Here is a 20,000-nt window from a genome sequence, read left to right as displayed (position 1 = left end):
CCTGGTATTGTCATCTTGGAATATGGCCGTGCCATCAGGGAAGAAACAATCCCTTAACGGATTTACCTGGTCTATATTCAGTATATTCAGGTAGTCAGCTGACCTCATTCTTTCAACACATACTGTTGCTGAACCTAAATCTGACCAACTGCAGCAACACAAGATCATTTACTTAGATAAATCCAGGTGGTAACTTTTTTTTGTCCAGGCAGTGTATATCTGAAAAACTATACTGGTAGATATGCATTTTTAGGGACTTTATTATAATTGTGACCTGTGTAAAATCAGTATTCCAATATAATATGCCTCATGGTCTAATCTTTTTTGTTCAGAATTATTTAACATATATTTTTAGAACAGTTTTTAGAAGTGTGGAACATTATTAAAAAGTATTATTGGGGTAAATTATGTAGCGAATTTGCTAGCTAGCGGAATAGTTTTACTCATTTTAATTTGACCAATTCTATCAAGCTCCTGTGGGCCAGCTCACTTTGTTAACCAAACTATAGTTCTTAAGTAAGTTAGATGGCTATATTATTTATAAACTAATAAACAATAATTTCAACTGCAAACTTGACCAGTAATGATAACGTGTTGATATAGCGTTATCCTGTGTAGCGTTTTTTCATTAGCACTGTAACGTTAGCTTTAGATTAACACTGCCTAACTATAGGATTAGTTTGCAACATTAGTCCATTGCTACCTATGTCTGACAAAACACCTGGACACTGTCATACTAACGACATACATGTACATAAGGTGAACATAACAGAATCAGAAAAATGCTTAGTGAAGTAGGGCTGTACACAGCACTGAATATGTTCAAAGATTTTACCCCCCTTATGAACGATTGTATTGGTCCACTAATACCGCTATAGCAGAGCCACAGCTACCTATTCACTGTCTTGCTATCATGGCCAGAAAAAAAGTCTCAGGACTTTTTTCACCAGACAGGTCAAAGATAAAGTTGTAAAGATGTTTAAAGCAGGGTTAGGTTATAAAAACATATCATAAGCTTCAAGCATCTCAAAGAGCTCTGTTTAATCCACCATCCAAAAAATGGAAAACTGCAATCCTACCAAGACCTGGCTATCCACGCAAACTGACAGATTGAGCAAGGGGAGCACGGGTCATAGAAGCACCCAAGAGGACCATGATCACTCTGGAGGAGCTGCAGAGATCCACAGCTGGGGAAATTTGTCATTGCTGACAGAAAGACATAAGAAGTGCTGTTTGCAGTTTACCACAGGCCATGTACGTGAACTAGCAAACATGTGAAAGAAGGTGATGTGGTCAGATGAGACCAAAGTTGAACTTTTTGGCCTAAATGCAAAGTGCTATATGTAAAGGAATACATACTGACTTACATACACTACTTATCTCCCTGGATACACCATCCTCAATGAGAAACCTGGTGGTGGCAGCATCATGCTGTAGAGATGCTTTTCTTCTGGAGGGAACAGGGAAGCAGGTCAGAGTCAATTGGAAAATGGATGGAGATAAATAAAGGGCATTCCTGTACAAAAACCTTGTTGGAGACTCCAAAAGACCTGAGACTGAAAAGGAGATTCACCTTCCAGCAAGACAATGACCATAAACATACAGCAAGAGCTACAGTGGAATGGTTTGTATCAAAGAACATTTATGTGTTAGAATGACCCAGCCAAAGTCCTGAGCTGAATCCCATTAAGCATCTGTGGCAAGACATGAACATTTATCCGACCTGGCTGAGCTGGAGCTGTTTTCCAAAGAAGAATGGCCAAAGACCTCAGTCTCAAATCTTAGTCGCAAAGCTAGTACAGACAAACCACAAGATACCTGAAGCTGTAATTGTGGCACAAGATGGCGATATTAAATACTGGTATAGAGGGGCTGAATAGATTTTCATGTCACACTTTTATAATTTTTATTTAATTTAAATAAAAAAGTGCTACTTTCTGTTGATCACTTAAAATCTCAATGAAACACATTTAAGTTTGTGACTGTAAGTTAATAATATGTGAAAAAGTATGAATACTTTAGCAGGGATGCTGGCAAAAACATATTAATGTAATTTATTCCGATATCGTGTCCCCTTTTCATTCAGAAATACTACTGATGTAAATTTTAAAATATATATTGAGGACTTCAAATATGTAGTAAAAAAAATTAAATATGTAGTTTAAAAACTCTAAACGTTAAAAAAAAACACTTTTTGTCCTAAAAATGTCCAGTGTAAAAAAACTAAAGCTAAAAACTAAAACCAGAGGTGTTGAGTAGTTAACTTCCTTCTTTGAAACAGAAACTAAATAGAGTTTTCCTTTTGGGTTCAAAGGCTGCAGTAAAGAACTTAGACCTCTCACATAGGGCTGCACAGTATATCAATTTAACATTGTTATCGCAATGTGGGCATCTGCAAGAATCACATCACAGGATGTGCAATATCAAATAATCATGTATTAGTAGACTTTTTTGCTCCTTACAAAATGTTTTTTTTTTTATTTACACAACATGCCGTATCTACCACAGGCAGTTTATATCTGCCTGATTTAGTTAATTTAATATTACCTGTTATAGACTTCTGGAAAAATCTGGTACATTTTTTCGATTTTTTTATATTGGAATATATATTGCAGAAAAAAACTATTGCAATGTGTTTCTTTCACCAGTATCATACAGCCCTACTGTTATGATAACTGTTTTTTGATTGGATGATAAATTGTTTAATCATTCAAACCTGAATTACCTCCAGGGACGGAAAGAATGTAAGAATGCTGTTTTTTGTCTGTATATTGACATTTTTATTTCATAAACCATCCCTAACAGTAAAAAAATAAAATGATTCTAAATCACATTAAATTAGTAAAAAAAAATTGTTACTTTGCCTCAATGGCTGTAGTACTACTGTTTTTACAGTGCAGTGGGCGGTGCCCAGTTATTGTTTCACTGGTTTATAAACTTATTCATGGTCTGTTCTGATGAACAACAGCTCTCTTATGTGCAACAAAACATACAACATGTCAATACATGATGTCCATTGTAATGTATGCAGGGTCTAAAAGGGTTAAAGTATTAGAAATAGTATATTAATTTAAACACCATTTATGTCACTGATCTAATGATATACCATAATAATGCATTACACGTTTAAAAAATGTAAAACACCTTTATTTGTTTAGGAATTAAGAATATTCAGACTGTGGAATTGAAATAGAACTGCACATCAGCCCATTTACTAAAAATTAATAAGCAAAGCTGATGTCTGCAAACTACTGAGGTCATGTCCAAATGTTGTCTGATATATCAGTAATGTAAGTATTGTGACAGTCCTACTGGTACCTAAACACCACTGAATATCTGAGCAAAAAAAGAGAAACAAAACACAGATTCTCTTTTTGGGTCCAAAAGCTGCATTAAATAAATAATATCGAGCTAATTATCCATAGCCAGTTTATCCACACAACTTTTAGAGCAGTGTGAACAGGGAGCTGCCTCTGCTTTTGGTTTAACTGGGATTATTTCTGTCCACTGACGCCGAAAAGAATCAAAACAAGCGCGAATCGATTCACGCGGCTGATTCGAAAACGACTCGTTTGAATCAGCGTTTGGTCGTGGTGTTCGCTCCTCCTCCAAAACTCCAGCGCTGCTCCGGAGCGGACTGATCTCCTGCAGCTCAGAAACACCGCGGAGCCCCGAGTGCGGAACCCCGAGTCTCCTCCGGCAGCCGTACTGTCTATACTGCTCTTTCTCCCTCTGGAAAGCTCTGTGCAGATGATACAGGACCTGAAGGAGAACAGCTCTGAGCTCTGAGACCCTCTCCAGGTTCTCCAGGTTCTCCAGACCGCAGAGCGCGAGTGGAGGAGCGGATCAGTGCGGCAGTAGGTGAGTCACTGCGGGACACATGTTCTGAGGAATGCAGCTACCTGCTGTTTCCTCTGGTCTGAACACTGCAGCTGTTCCTCAGAGTCTCTGAGGGGGTTTAACAGATCTGCATGCAGGAGAACCTTCAGAAAACCCTGTAGTGATCAGTGTAACACCCTGGAGCTAGTCTACACTGACTAGACATGATCAGAGCTGCTTTGAAGTAAATCAGATTAGTGTTTCAGCAACTTCATCTCACACCTGAGACCTGAGATTTCTGGACTTCCAAACTAATAATCAGAAAGCTCAGGAACCTGGTTGCTTCCAGTTCTGAACTGCAGTAAAGGAGTGAGTGAACGCCCACACAGATTCAGGGTTTGATGGTATTGGAGCACTGCTGGAGAATCTCACACTGACTTGAGAGAATAGAGAAAGTCCTGGCCCAAACCATTCAGCTCTATTAACAAATCTATAGTATGTGAACCAGAACCTATTTTATGGTGGTGTTTGAAGTTTAGATGACACCAGCATTCCTGTATTTTGTTAGAATTTAAAAATATTAAGTGTTTTTCCGTCATGTTGTGGTGGTACGTAGACCTGTCACACAGGGCTGCACAATATATTGTTTCAGCATTGTCATCGCAAGATGTGCAATATTAAAAATTACATTTTTTGCTTCGTGATACAACAAGTAAAAATACAGAATGTACACAACATGCTGTATCTACCAGAGGCAGGTAGATATTGGCCCTCCTATATTCACAATATCTGTTTTTTCTTTATAAATGTAAGCAATATTATATTAATTTAATATGAAAATTTAATGCCACCTTTTAAAGAGTAGTAATTAACCTTACATTTTTTGGAATTAAGAATACTCATACATTGGAATTGGAATAGAACAATTTTAAGTTTTTTGAACAAACTCATCACATCAGCCCATTCACATTAGTGCTCTCACTGCTAAAATAAATAATATTCACAGTTGACATGGAATTATAGTGACAGATCTAGTGGTACCTAAACACTGAAAATCTGAGTTGGCAAAAAAAGATTGAAAATGTTATGATTAACAAGAATAAATTAAATCAGTTGCTCATTTGATTTGTAGCATATGTGTATTTAAATAAAAATATTAAATTACAGATTCCAGTATTAATATAAAATAACTTTTATTGCACACTCCTAACACAGAACAGTTATTTTTGCTGTAAACCTTTAGCTCCAATAGTAAGTCCGAAACCCATATTTTTTTGGTCTGTGGACATCATAAAAGATCTAATTATTTCAGGTAAAAAAAAAGTCAGAAAAGTCATTAAAACAAAGTTTGTATCAACAAATTGTTATAAACTTTTTTTAAAGTTAATTGAAACTCAATTACTAAGTTTTCGTAAGTGAATGCCAACTCTGGATACTTACAAAAGTTATTACAAATAAAAAATTGATTTTTTTTACTCAATTTAACAACTCCATGAGTTCACAGCATGCACATGCTCAGTAATCACATCACAGGGCAGGCAATGTTGAAGTAAAGTTTTAAAAAGGAATTTTTTTTACTACATAGATAGATTATATCTGCCAGATACTGTTTTTTTACTATATTTTTTTCTGATTTCACAATCTTGGACATACAGAATACATAAATAATATCATGACTAATATAATATTAATAATATCTGTAAAATCTGGTGCAAAATCCTTTTTTCTTAATACCGCAACAAAGATCAATTTTTTCCCCAATACTTATACTTAAAATCTTGGCTTGTCTTTTTGAATATATAAAGGGTATTTGGTTTTGGAGCACTGTTGTGAGGATTTGATTGCATTCAGAGACAAGAGCATTAGTTAACCCACAAGACCCCTTCTCATCCTACATGTATTACACGGAGAACCACAGATCAGTGCTGGATGTTATATAACCCTGTAGAAGAAATAGGCTCTTTTTCTTCTGGTAGATCCTCTCTACAGGGACAGTACTGCAGATCTGTAACAGCAATAGGTGTGTTTTATCTTACCACAGTAACTGAATGCATTCATTAAAAGGACTGTCCCCTACTATTTGCACATATAGAGCTGGGTTTAAGGTGAGGGGGGAGGTGAGAGAGTGTATCATATGCAGTAAAAGCTCAGGACTATTACACTTCCAGTAGCACAGCAGCACACAGACGGTACGGCCGGGGTTGGGAATGGCTCACAGCTGCTCTTTAAAACTGATCCGCTGCCGCTAGCGAAGGTCCACATGCAGCTCTGCTGCTAATCTGTTTAGTTACACGGGGCGTAAAGAAGATTATAGGCTGTTATTCCGCTTTTTAAGTCCATTATGTTTTTTTCTTTTTTTCTTCAAAGAAACTGGAGGAGTTTGAGAGAAAAGGATTGTTTGTGTGAAGGTAGGGTTAGTCTTCAGGAAAGTGGAACTGGCGATTTTTGCCATTAGTGGGTGTCTACAGAAACTGATTAAAGTCTGTATTCTGTTTTTGTAGACTAAAACCGTTTCCAATGTTTATTCATGATTCACTGTTGCTGATACTAAAATTTAGACTAGGGTCTGAGCAGTCAGTGGTGTTTTTCATTTTTAGCCTCAGTATCGTGTGGTGGTAAATAATGCAATGTTGCAGTATCAGTATAGATCTCAAGACAACTCAAATTTTACATTTCTATAAAATACAGTACCAGTCAAGAGTTTGGACACAGCTCTTATCATTAAATTTTCTTTTCTATGATTTTTAACATTGTAAATTTAATGTTGAAGTCATTAAAGTTATACAGGAACTCATGCTGAATTATTCTGTCATTCTATTATTAAAAAAAAAACAGAATTTATACTTTAGATTTTTCTAAGTAGCTCATTTTACTTTCTTTGAGGACAGATCTGCACACTCTTGGTATTTTAATCTCAGTATCTTCATGAGGGAGAGTCACCTGGAATAGTTTTCTCAGCATCTTGAAGGAGTTTCTGGAGGTGCTGAACAATAGCTGCTGCTTTTCCTTCACGCTGTGAAGCTCCAGCTCATCCCAATTAAATCACCTCAAATCAACATCTCAGTTCATCAGCTTTAGATGTTCACTATGTAATTCCTTATGTGTCACTGATGTTATCTGAACTTGCTGATGTTAATCTGATGTAAACTACACAAGCCGATGTTATCTTAATGTTAACTAAAATAGCCAATGTTAATTAGATGTTAACTACTCTGAGCATATGATTTCGAACATTACTCAAATATTCACTATTCACTGTATACCTGTAACTCTACCTCTTCACTACTTTACTTTAACTGATGCTCTCAAACTAACATTAAGAGACAAGAAATTCAAGTAATGAACTCTTGTAGAGGCACAGCTTTAGGTGAATACCTCATGAAGCTGATGAGAAACTGCAAAGCTGGCATCTAAGCAAGAGGTGTGTTCAAATAATATGTGGTAAAAACATTAGCACAGTACAGGGCAGTATATTTCCCCAACACCAGTGAATCATAATATCGCTCATCCTTCCACACAGCCGAAAATAGAGAGCTCCGTCACACTGGTTCAGGCGGTGTCAGAGGCCACTGGAAGGCCGTGGAGTCAGTGGGACGCTGGCTGGCAGCCGAGGTGCCCGGCAAACTTGAGCAAGGGATGAACGTGTGAGAATAGCAAAGACAGAGATGGAGGGATATGGGAGGAGAGCAGACGAGGAGAAAGAAAGCAAACATTCCTGACTCGGTGTCTCAGCAATTTAATTAAGGGCCTTGGAGCTGCTGGAGTGGGCACTCAGAGGTGAGGGCTTTAAAGCACCCCCCAAAACTCTCAGTTTGGACTAATCCCAGGGGTCAACTAATAAGTGTTTGGGTCAGGCCACCGTGACAACTAAATAGGGGGAGCATCAGAGTGGAAGCTTTACCCGCCACAGAGTTAATAACTGGATGAAGGAGGTGAAAAACACTGAATGTTTGGAACAGTGTGTACTAAAGTGTGGGCGCTTTGGTGGCGACGGTAATGAGAGTAGTTTAATTAACCTTCAAAATGTCAGCCAAGTGTCAACCGAACTGAAGTACACAATAGTAGGCTCTGAAAGCGGACAATCAAAATGTCAAATACACACACTCAGGTTAGCTTGATGTCTATTACACACACTGAGGTTAGATAGATGTTAGCTACACAAGCTAATGTTAGATTGTTGGCGGCTACACACACTCATGTTAGCTATATATTAACTTGATGATAGGTAGATGTCAGCTACACACAATGATGCTAGCTAGATTTTAACTACACTACTTGGTGTTAAGTAAATGTTTACTACTCTAGCTGATGTTAGCTGGATGTTAACTACTCTTTTTTTGTTAGATAAATGTTAAATTATCTAGCTGATATGAGCTTGATGGTTACTACACAAAATGTCAACTACTCAAGTTACTATTAGCTCAGTGTTATCTACCCTAGCTGATGTTAGGTCTATGTTAGCTTCGACGGCGAGGGGGAACATTGCACAAATTAAATGTTTTATCCCAGACGAATTAGAGGGACACAGTAAATAATGTTTGTGTGGAACGTCTGAATAGAAGGAATAATGTGTGCATCGTGTAATAATGTGAAATTAAGGTAGCGTTGAATGATTTACTTAACCTTTAACTAGTCAGTTACAGAATTAGAAGAGTACGCTCTGTCCAAATAAATACATACTGTATTGCCCAAGCATGTCGCACCTCCTTACAGGAAATAGCTTTTCATCATTTTTTGGCATGGTAGACTCATGCTTCACATGAGTGATTTTGTTGCAGTGAGTCACATATGAGAGGACACTGCTGTCAATCATGGCTCACCCTGCCATTCACTGCAACGTATATTATCTCAAACCTCTGAAGACTGTTCTGTGTAAAACTGTTCTAAAGGCTAAATCCAATGACCTTTTAGTCCCCAAACCAGGTTTTCCAACTTGTAGGTCTCACTGGTTCTCTTAGGGCATTAATGATTATTATTATGTTGTAGAAACTTTTATTTTTCTCATCTTATGCATTTTTAACAGATGGTAAGATGTTTGATGTTACCCGTTAAATGTGGCCTGGCTGCAACACAAGGCCAAAGCATGATCCATCCACCCTCATGTTTAACCCTTAGAGAGCTGTTTTTTGATGAGACATAATGTTTATGTGATCTGTAAGGGTTATATAGGAGCTTGATTTAGAAATTATGATATACTGTCTCTCTACATTTCCATTTTTGCCCAAGCTTCATTCAAGTTTGTACTAGATCTCACTTGACTTTGAAGTAAGGGTGTGATGGTTTAGGCCTGCACTTAGCGCAGTGCTAATTGGGTAGGTCATTAACTTCAGCTGCTTGTTTAAAACATTAGTCAACTTAATCCAGTAGAAAACTAAAGAAGCCTGTATGGTAACAAGTTATAACAAGTATGTTAAATGTGGTGTAAATGTTGTTCCTTTCACTGGATTAAACACAAACACATGACAGTCTGCATTCCACCATTCTTCAGTGTTCACTTCATCAGTTCTCAGAACTAGTATTTTAGCCACATTTTTTAACGTCAAATTAATTACCGAGGCCTAATGTAAATCCTTACTTGGTTTGAAGCATCTTTGTAATACAGCTGGTACAGCCAGCAACAGCACCATTCTAATCAGTAAGGTATATGTTTCAAGAATGTATAGCATATATTAGCCCTACAATCTCATTGCAAAACCAAAGAAGCAAAAATATTTAATCAGTTATGTAAAATACTGTGTTAATTTTATTATTTACAGTATTTGTTTACCACGTGTAATAGATGTAATCGACACAAAAACAGAAATTATCTTGTTTTTTTTTTCCTTGATGGCCTCCAGTGTCAAACCAATTAGAGTGGCATCATGTGGCTCCTAAAATAAATATACAATGAAATGTAAACAGCTGTGTTGTCTTCAAGGGCAGACCATAACATGGTAACACGAGTCATTTCAGATTGCGTATACAGTAGATTGAAATGGGTCACTTAAGAAATGCGTTGCACGACTGAAAATAGTGGAATAAGTGATATTTAGACTGACCCCAAAAAAAACAAAAGGGCTAATAATTAAATATTATACGTTGTTTGCTTCACCACATCTGTACTTTTCCTATAGATCTCTCAGTACATATGTCCTTTGTTTATGTTTACAGGCCGGACAGGGACCTTTTCAAATTACTTACAGGAATTGTTGTATATTAATATTGTTTCTCACAAGGTTGCTAGTTAGTAAAGCACTAGAGAGCCATGAGGAATCATTTGCTGAATTGTTCAAAATTGTACTGGAATAAAATCATATACTGTGTCTTTATGTTGAAGTGAATTTAGCCATTCAGTTTCTGAGTGAGTCTAACTGATGAGTCTATGGTTCCATTACTTGTTAGCTTCGTAAGCGTTGCAGCTCTAACTCAAAACTAAAGGATCAATCTTTACACTCCAGATTTGAGTTGGGTGATCACGTCTCGGTGATTAGTGCTCACCGGTCGGGATTTGAACCACTGACCTTCTGGGCTGCAGCGTGCGCCGTACACCACTGAGTCACAACTAATGAGCCACGTCTCATTATGAAGACATTTCCTGCACCTCTCCTCTTTATCTCTCTGCCCATATATCACAGGCTCATTAGAGGCCTGTGTCTGTGTGTGTGTGTGTGTGTGTGTGTGTGTGTGTGTGTGTGTGTGTTTCTCCAGTCTTAGCATGCACTTGTAATAACATCCCATAGGCATTTGCACTGCTGGCTCTGTACACACACTCCCAGAACTGAGGAAAGGAACAGAGCCAAGAGCAACTGAAGTGCGCACAAACACACACACACACACACACACACAAAATCTGCAGCTTGGACCACTCAAAGGCTTTTTACTCCCTGAGTGCCTTACAACTTTAAGGAATAGTTCACCCTAATGATTACATGTTAAAATTGTCCCTTAAACCACCAATATATTTTCCTATTACTATATTTATGTTTGCGTATATATTTATCTTAAAATATCAGTTTCAGAATCATGCTAATGCTACATTGACTGCAATAGAAAGAACTGTGCTGCTACTCCAGGCTTTAGGAAAATGCATTATGTAACTTTGGTGAAGTCAGAGCTTTGTAATAATGCGTAACCTAGGGGAATTATAATGTAAAATAATGCCATAATTCTCTGCCACCTCAGTCCACATGCTTCTTTCCCTTGCAGTGATGGTTGTGCAGACACCCCACCTTGCAAAGACTCACTTTGTGGAGGTAGTACCAACCCACACTAACCCCGCCCCCACACTCAGGATATCAGGATGTAAATTCTGAAACTTTGGTTTCCCACTTTCACTTGTACTCGTCTTGCTTGTTGCCGGTAGCAATTCAGGTTTGCACTGGAGATACAAAGCTAATGTAGCTAATTTGTAATAAAAGCGTCTCGGCCTGGGCGATGGCAGGACTCTAACCTATTTGTAAACAAATACTGCACTAATTAGCCATAAAGTTATTACAACCTGCCCACTATGCTATTATATCTAATCGCTACTAATACCTCTCTTGCACATCTCTGTCAGTAATATGGATAATTTAAAGTAGCTGAGTGCACTCATTTTAAGGGCTGTTCACAGTCTAATCACTGCTATACGTATTTTTGATTCAGACATTAAGGACACAAATGAAGGACAGACACTTTACTCAGGGTTAGACTAAACAATGGCCGAGCATTATTTAGAATCTGGGCAAAAACACCACAGCACGTCTGCTAAAGAGGGACAAGAAAAGATATGCTGTGATTTTGAAAACACATCCTATATATCTGCCATTCCAAGCAGAGAAATCTGAGGAGCTTGGGTGACCTTCACAGTGTCAGGTCTATCCTAAGTTGCATGTTAGCTTAGCTAAATACCCAACTTATTCTAGTGAGAACGGAATGTAGTCCAGTTTGCCCACAGTTCAACATCACAGTTTAACATCAACACTAGTAATAAGTGTAGTATTTGTAACATGTGGCTTTACATCACTGTTCTACTCTGTCCTCTCCCTTAGAAAGAACATGTGTTGTTAAGGTAACTTTCAGACAGTGATTGTAGAAAAGAATGCGCAACGTCTCTCAAATGAAGATACCACAGGTCTAATGACATCGTGTAGCTCAGTCCACCCTCATATGTTTCAATAACAAAAACAGCTATTTTCTGTCCTCTAAACTGTCTTTCCATCTCCAGTGTCTAATTCCTACTTCTAGTCTTCCCTGTGCTGATACATTAATACATTTTTATTTCCCCTCAAAAATCTGTTTTAAAGCCTTTCTCTGCTATATGATTACTGTGATTACTGTAGTGACCACAGTTTTCTATTTCTTTTATTAATCACCTGTGTGCTGACTGTGGGTAGCTTCGGTTTATCTCAGCTGTAAACAGGGCTAAGCAGTAGTACTCTAACATCGGTAGTGTAATATGATGTAATATGATGGAATTATAGTAGTTTGGTAATAGAATAATTAAACTGTACTCTTAAGGCTGAAATATTACTCTCACTCGACGAACTGCATATCCAGTAGGAAAATCAGCTCTTCTTCTGGTCTGCATTAGGCTGTGCTGTAAACTCAATGAAGGCAGTCTGAGACTCATTGAGTAACAGCTAAGAGATAGAGCTAGATGGGGGGTTAAATAAGTCGGGGTTGTAGAAAATGAGCAGAAATTGTGTGAAAGGGAAAATACAATGAAACATGTAGAACCTGCACATTTACTTTTTTTAAAGGTGCAAAAGCAAGTTGATGCAGAGTCCTGTGAACTGGCTCTGAAAGTGCTGGTTTGTTTACTTGTTCTCCTTTTAAAAATCAACGCTACAGTTACTGTCACTCATCATTTAACAGTTCATTAAAATAAGTAACAATTAAAAGTTCAACTGGGTATCAGCCAGACTGAGTGGATGGAAAACACAAGATTCATAGCCTGGCTTGATCCTGTGGAACTATGTCTGTGTTTGTTTTCTCTCTAAGGATAACAGCCTACTGATGTGGAACTGACTTGGCTGTTTTTTCATGTAGTGTGTATCACTGAGAAATGTGTGTGTGGGTGTAACAGTCTCATTTTATAACCTACTAAACAAGGCGTAATTTAAGTTGGTTTGTGTGTTTATGAGACAGTTTTATCACAGTATCATACTTTTCATATATATATATATATATATATATATTCAAAGAACTATAGAATTCAGTGAGGTTGATTAAATTTTTTAAATATTACAATTATGGTTGTCTGTTCCTGTTGCTTCATTTGAATGAACACAGTCACAGATGGGGAAATGCATTGAAAAAATGTGCTAGTGGAGACGGACAGGAAGTCAGACTTATGCTGCGTTCTGTTTCAACTGAATATCCATTTGAGATTTTTTACTTGGAAAGTCAGGAGAGGCTCACCAATCCAGATTTCAGAATCCAAGATGGGTGCCTGCACATTAACAGTAGTAAAAGCTGCAGTATTAGACAGTTTAGACTATCTATTTGAGTTTTATTGAATCAGTCATACAGTAATGTTTAACTTCTATTTGTGTACATGTTTCCATGATGTTTAGATACCCAAAATACTGTATAAAGCGCTGTTATCAGTGCTAACCTGGGGCAATGCTAACTTTAGCTGATATCTGATTGTTAAACTGGAACGCAGTGAACTTGGGTGTGACGTCATTTCTATCTCTGACATCTTTAAAGCAAATAACAGAAAATGTGTTTTCCATTATTTAGGCTCTACATTCTGGGCTGCTACAGTGTTTTTCTAGGCTGAATGGGGTCCAGAGTTCAGTAAAACTTGTCTAACTTCGAAACTCCTGACACTAAAGAATGCATTTGTGGGTGGAGCTTAGATAGGCCAAGGGGCTTTGTTAAGTTTAAAAGAGAATATACAGTAGAATTCAGGACATGCATGTCTATACTTAATGAACACCCTCTCTCTCTCTCTCTCTCTCTCTCTCTCTCTCTCTCTCACACACACACACAGTCTCTCTCTCTTTCTCAGTCTCTCTCTCTCTCTCTCTCTCTCTCTCTCTCTCTCTCTCAGTCTCTCTCTCTCATTCTCTCTCTCTCAGTCTCTCTCTCTCTTTCTTCTATCAGCAGTTGAGTTATAAGCAGGCAGCCGTGTTTTTGGCTTGACCTGTTTGGTCGGGTTCTTGTCATCACGTCGTGTGTTTACAATGCAGCGAAACTTTTCACCTCACATCACTCACAGCACACGCACACACACGCGCACGCACACACACGCACACACACGCTCAGGAGCCTGCCACAAACACACCTGCACACACCTCCTGTCAACTCCAAAGACTTGATCAAACATTTCAGCAAACAAACGCAAACCAAACACCGCTCTGATCCACCAGCAGAGATCATCTCTGCACTTATAGCTTCAGTCGTCTGTTGCTAACTAATACAGCTAACATGCTACTAACATGTTCAGAATTTAGCATTATCTAGACTTAATATCATGTACAATGTTTTTTGATATCTGAGGAATATTACATATCTGTGTAACATTGGTTACAAGTAGGTTAACTAAAAATGATAACATGTCTTGAGGTGACTGTGTGTGAAATCATTCTTATGCAGTCATTTTAGATTAGTGCTAACATGATGTTAGATATTCATAGATTTAGCATTATATCTCACCAACAAAGTTTTTTGTGTATCTGTGGAGATTTTGCACTAAAACAGAAAATGCTAACATTTCTAACAAGTAACTGAAATGCTAAAATGTCTTGAAATGTCTGTGTTTTAAAGCATGTGTACGCAGTAGCATCAGATCAGCGTAAACATGGCATTAAATATTTAGAATTTAGCATTAGCTTTAGTGATAGTTTAGCAGAAAAGGACATATGTTACATAGTTGTTCCTTCCTTACCCCAAATTTTATTCTGAAATATTTTGGTATCTAAGATAGTTTTGCAGTGACACTGAACATGCTAATTATGGTATATGAAGTACAGGGTTTGGACAGTGAAACTGAAACACCTGTCATCATTTTAGTGTGGGATTTTAGGTTTCATGTCTAAATTGGAGCAGTCTGGTGTTCAATCTTCATTAATTGCACATTGCACCAGTAAGAGCAGAGTGTGAAGGTTCAATTAGCAGGGTAAGAGCACAGTTCTGCTCTAAATATTGCAATGCACACTATAACATTATGGGAGACATACCAGAGTTCAAAAGAGGACAAATTGTTGGTGCACGTCTTGCTGGAGCATCTGTGACCAAGACAGCAAGTCTTTGTGATGCATCAAGAGCCACGGTATCCAGGGTAATGTCAGCATACCACCAAGAAGAACCAACCACATCCAACAGGATTAACTGTGGACACTGTAAGAGGAAGCTGTCTGAAAGGGATGTTCGGGTGCTAACCCGGATTGTATCCAAAAAAACATAAAACCACGGCTGATCAAATCACACAGAATTCAATGTGCACCTCAACTCTCCTGTTTCCACCAGAACTGTCCGTCACCACAATCAATTATTGTGCTCTAAAACCAGGTGTTTCAATTTCATTCTCCAACCCCTGTAGTTTTGCACTGAAAATGACAATGCTAACTTGTAATGCTAAAATGTCTTAAAGTGTCTGCACATACTGTAGCATTATGTTAGTTCCCTCCCTTACCCCAAGTAGTCATCACCCTCACCTTTCTGATTTATGAAACCGAAAATACTAACATTGCTAACATATAACTGAAATGCAGTGTAAGGAAAAGTCTTGTCATATTGAGTAGAGTAGTGTCACTGTAGTGCTAATATGCTATTAGATATTTAGAAGTTTAGTTTTGTCTTAACTTTAACCTGTTTTTGTCTGTGATTAGAATGTAATGGTAAAACTGTCCTGGCTGACGCTTAGTTTGTACAGTGTGCACCGTTGGGTTAGAACATAATGTGTGTGTGTGTGTGTGTGTGTGTGTGCGTGTATTGTGTGTGTGTGGCTGTTAAATGTGTGAGGAGTAGAAATTGGGGCAAGCTGGAACAAACCCCAACCAGCCGCCTCTTCCTCTCCTTTATTACCCCCTCAGGTCCCTTCTTGGCCAGCTGTTTCAGTTTGTGTTGTTTTTATGTAGTTTTTATTTACATATTTTTTTGGATTTTTACTGTAACACCTATTTCGTCCTATATTGTCTTATATATTTACTACTTAAAATGTACATATACAGTAGTGTGAACAAGTACTTACCAGCTTAATTTTCACCACTAACCACAACCAGGCCTGATTACTACCAGACCTGTAGAATCAAGAAATCACTTAAATAGATCCTGTCTGACAACATGAAGCAGATAAAAGAACTCAGAAAGCAACACATAATGCTCATCTGCCAGTCTGGAAAAGGTAATAAAGTCATTTCTAAAGCTTTGGGACTCTAGCGAATCACAGTGAGAGATATTATTCACACATAGAGAAAACATGGAACACTGGTAACTTTCCCATAATGGGCTGGCTGACCGAAATTACTCCAAAGGGGAAGGAACAACTCATCCAGAAGGTCACAAAAGAAGCCAGAATAACATCTGAAGAACTGCAGGTCTCACTTGCCAAGTCAGTGATTCAATAATAAGAAAGAGACACATCAAAAATGATATCTATGGGAGAGTTCCATAAAAAAAAGAACAGAGCGGCTCGTCTCACATTTACCAAAAAACACCTTGATTACACCTTGAACTACATCTGGGGTAAAACTAACACATCGTTTCAGAAAAAGATCATCATACTGAATGTAAAACATGGTGGTGGTAGTGTGATAGTCTGGGGCTGCTTTGCTGCTTCAGGACCTGGACAACTTGTAATAGATGAAACCAGGCATTCTCCTAATATATACATATATATTTTTAAAAAAGCACAACGTTCCAGAACTGCTAGTGTTTCACATTATTTCAGACACTATTCAAAGTGGCGATACAGGTTTTTGGCATGACAATTATATGTGGAAATTGACAGTGGTCAAAATTGATGATAAAAGAAGAGAGTTGAATAAGCTTTGCATCACATGGACAGAAATATGTGAATGCCTGCATATTAATTGTTTCTTCTAAAATAAAGTGTATTAAAAATGGGTTTATCCTGCTTTTGTTGGAATAACTGTCTCTACTGTCCAGGAAAGACTTTCTACTTGATTTTGGATCATTGATTTGAGCAGTTGTAACTTTAAGGTAGTGAATGGAACACCATCATTCCAGGGAACACAGTTCCACTGCTCCACAGCTTTAAACCACTGTAGCTCACGCCTGGCATTAGACACGGTTTATCGGCTCCAGAGAGTTCTATATTATTTGAACACACAGTATTTAGGTGTAGGTATGGGAAATAGAGGGGGCGAGGCTGTTTGCGCTGTCTGTGCTGGTGTTCTGGAGTGTGTTGTTCAGTGTTTATTGGAGTATTGGTGGAAGGTTTCCAGCACCCTCACTCAGGGGGTCCGGTGTCACTGTGGCATTCTGAACCTAAACCAGATCTGTCTGTCTGGTGGGAGCCTGTGCTGACAAGTTTGTTTAGGAGTTTAAGCAGTGACCTCAGGGTTCACGCACACACACATACACACACACACGCACACACACAGACTGACTACACTCTACACTAGGTATTCTAAAGAGTTTTTGAACAACACTGTAAAAGATCCACATTTAGTTCCATTAAACAGCAGATTTCAAAGTTCAAAATTAAAATGGTGATTCAGATGTGAGGTAGAAAATGATGTTAGAAAAAGTCAAGTCAGTTACCGGTTTAAATGGTTTAAATGGTTTAAACTGTGTAATGAAACTGATTTGCTTGCATTTAACCTGCAATTCTAGAAACACGGTTCATTGTGTAGCCAAAAGAGGTTCTTTAGCATTTAAAAATTTAAGAATGCAAGTGTGTGTGTGTGTGTCTGTGTGTGTGTAAAGGCTGTCAAAAACACCCTTCAGGCTTTCTGGATCCAGAAACATCAGAGCTCCGACTGAAGATGAATGCCAGGAGAACAATGAATCGAAATGACTTTTCACTCAGCAGAGAAAGGAGATGTGTCCTGTCACTGTGTGAGTGTGTGTGTGTGTGTGTGTGTGTGTGTGTGTGTGTGTGTGTGTGTGTGTGTGTGTGTGTGTGTGTGTGTGTGTGTGTGCGTGCGTGTGTGTGTGTAGGAGAGAGAGAAAGAGAGGTGTTGACAAGTCAAGCCTGCAGTATCAGTGTGTTTGGAGTAGTTACACATGAAGGAAATCTCTTTGGTACAAAGAAGTGTTTGTGGACACTAAGAAGCAATGGTGTGTGTGTGTGTGTCTTTAGATTCTTTATCTGCGTTGTTGATCTCTAAAGGGAACAGATCTGTTTTTCTTTCAGCCTGACAGATTCTGCAGCACTGATTGATTTTGTCCATGCTCTGGTTTCTCTGTGTGTGTTTGTATGTGTGTGTAATAGTGCTGCAAAGTGCAGCACAAATTTACTGAATCTGTTCATGCTCTTGAAATTACCTTAAATGCTTTCAGACAGTTTGCGTTAAAGTTAAGGCCTACATCCTGCATTTACCCTGGATTTTATACTAAATTTCCATTTACGTGGTTCACTAGTTTTCAGAAAGGGGGTGGAGTTGCCTGTTGGACGGTGCCTCTCCTGGGCTGGATAAACCTTCCTGCAGGTCATTTGCAGTCAGCTGGGGGAGGGATTTGGGGGATGGTTCTGTTTGAAAGTTTTCTTGGTGGTATGGATCTTGCCTTGACTTCCACAGTTCCCCTTAACAGTGTTTAGATTGTAGAATTGCAAGTTTAAGCAATTTGGCATATTTTTAATTTTCATATTTCATATTCTCATATTTGTTTATATTCATCATTCACTGCTTAGAGAAGCCTGTAGTGGTTACATGTTGGCAGCTGATTAAAAGGATTTTCCCATTAGCTTCTGGTTTTGGGAAATACTGAACTGATTCAATCTCAGAATGATTGATCTGATATTTACTGTTGCACAGAATGCAATACCATAGCAACCACCTCGCAGGACCTTACATAATCACTCTGCATTTTATAGAAATAGAAAAAGAAAGGCACTTTTTTGTTCACATTTTGAAACTTTACAACTGAAACTATAAACATCTGCAAACATCATACTTAATATTTCATTTCCTTAAAAACTGTCAATTTTATATAATATAGCTTATGTGTGCTGCAGAGTTTGTGTTTGCTTGTTTTCTTCTAAAATCAGAAAAATATGTCATCAGGCCAAGTCTGAAATAATTTGGCATCTTTTAATAGTCATCTCCTGCCATATAGATGATCAATTACTGTATTTTTCACATTATAAGCAGCACGTAAAACCTTAAACTTTTCTCAAAAGTCATCAGTGCTCCTTCTAATCCAGTCTTATGTATGAATTTTACAGTCAAGTATTAAGTAAAGCCACTTCGCTGAAGTACAGAGTTAAAAAGAAGTTTCAGTTTATTTCTTCAGCACCAGGGCTGGAGTAGCATTAACATTAACTGCTAACCGCTATTTCCCGGCTCAGAGGTGAGTATAATCCACCTGTAGCCTGCTCCTAACCCAGGCTAGCACTGCTAAAGGAGCATTAGCATTAGCCGCTAAATGTGTTAGATCTTTTGTCATTCAGAGGGGACCACCCAGTTCCTCATAGTGACTTTTAAAATGCACTTTATAATCCAGTGGGCCTTATGTATAAAAATATACCAGAAAATTGACTTTATAATCTGATGCGCCTTATAGTGCGAAATATATGATAGCTTCATTTTCACATGCTCGGCTTCTTAGAGGAGCCCACATTGGTTAAATGGCCTGATATTTCCTGTAGCAGTGAATGATAGTAAACCATTGCTTCTTGCATGCCCCTTCCATTGCCTTAATGCTAATATACACCAGGAGAACCACCTGGAATATCAGAGCAACCACCATAAATCTAATGTCCTAATAACTGCCAAATATTGCACAAGAAGTTGTTTTTACTTCTTTTCACTTCTAAAATCAGCAAACTGTGTCATCAGGCCTACAGGGCTTAAACGTGTGCACACAGCTGAATGAGGAAAACCTGTTTCTGTAGCCGTGTTTGCTGTGCTGTGGATCGTGTGTGTGTGTGTGTATCTGCTGTATGCTGTAGATGACGCCTGATGTTAGCAGCTTGTTAGCTGGAGGACAGATCTGTCAGACAGAGAGGCAGCAGGTTTATGGGGGATTAAAGTACAGATATGTGACTGTATCAGATTCTTAAAATACTGAGGCTTGTGTCGGGC

At 38.2% G+C, this 20,000-nt stretch overlaps 1 protein-coding gene across 1 annotated transcript in view; it reads left to right on the top strand.

Moving 5' to 3' along the window:
* The first annotated feature begins 3,620 nt into the window (after window positions 1-3,620).
* vasna (vasorin a) overlaps window positions 3,621-20,000 on the top strand; it is a 33,477-nt gene continuing 17,097 nt past the window's right edge. Inside the window, exon 1 of the mRNA XM_007241216.4 lies at window positions 3,621-3,861. The gene's annotated coding sequence lies outside the window, so the exon portion shown is untranslated. The remainder of the gene's footprint in view (window positions 3,862-20,000) is intronic.

The sequence above is a fragment of the Astyanax mexicanus genome, unplaced genomic scaffold, assembly GCF_023375975.1.
Source record: "Astyanax mexicanus isolate ESR-SI-001 unplaced genomic scaffold, AstMex3_surface scaffold_36, whole genome shotgun sequence".
In the NCBI taxonomy this organism is placed as follows: Eukaryota; Metazoa; Chordata; class Actinopteri; order Characiformes; family Acestrorhamphidae; genus Astyanax; species Astyanax mexicanus.
This window is presented reverse-complemented; position numbering and strand designations above follow the sequence as displayed.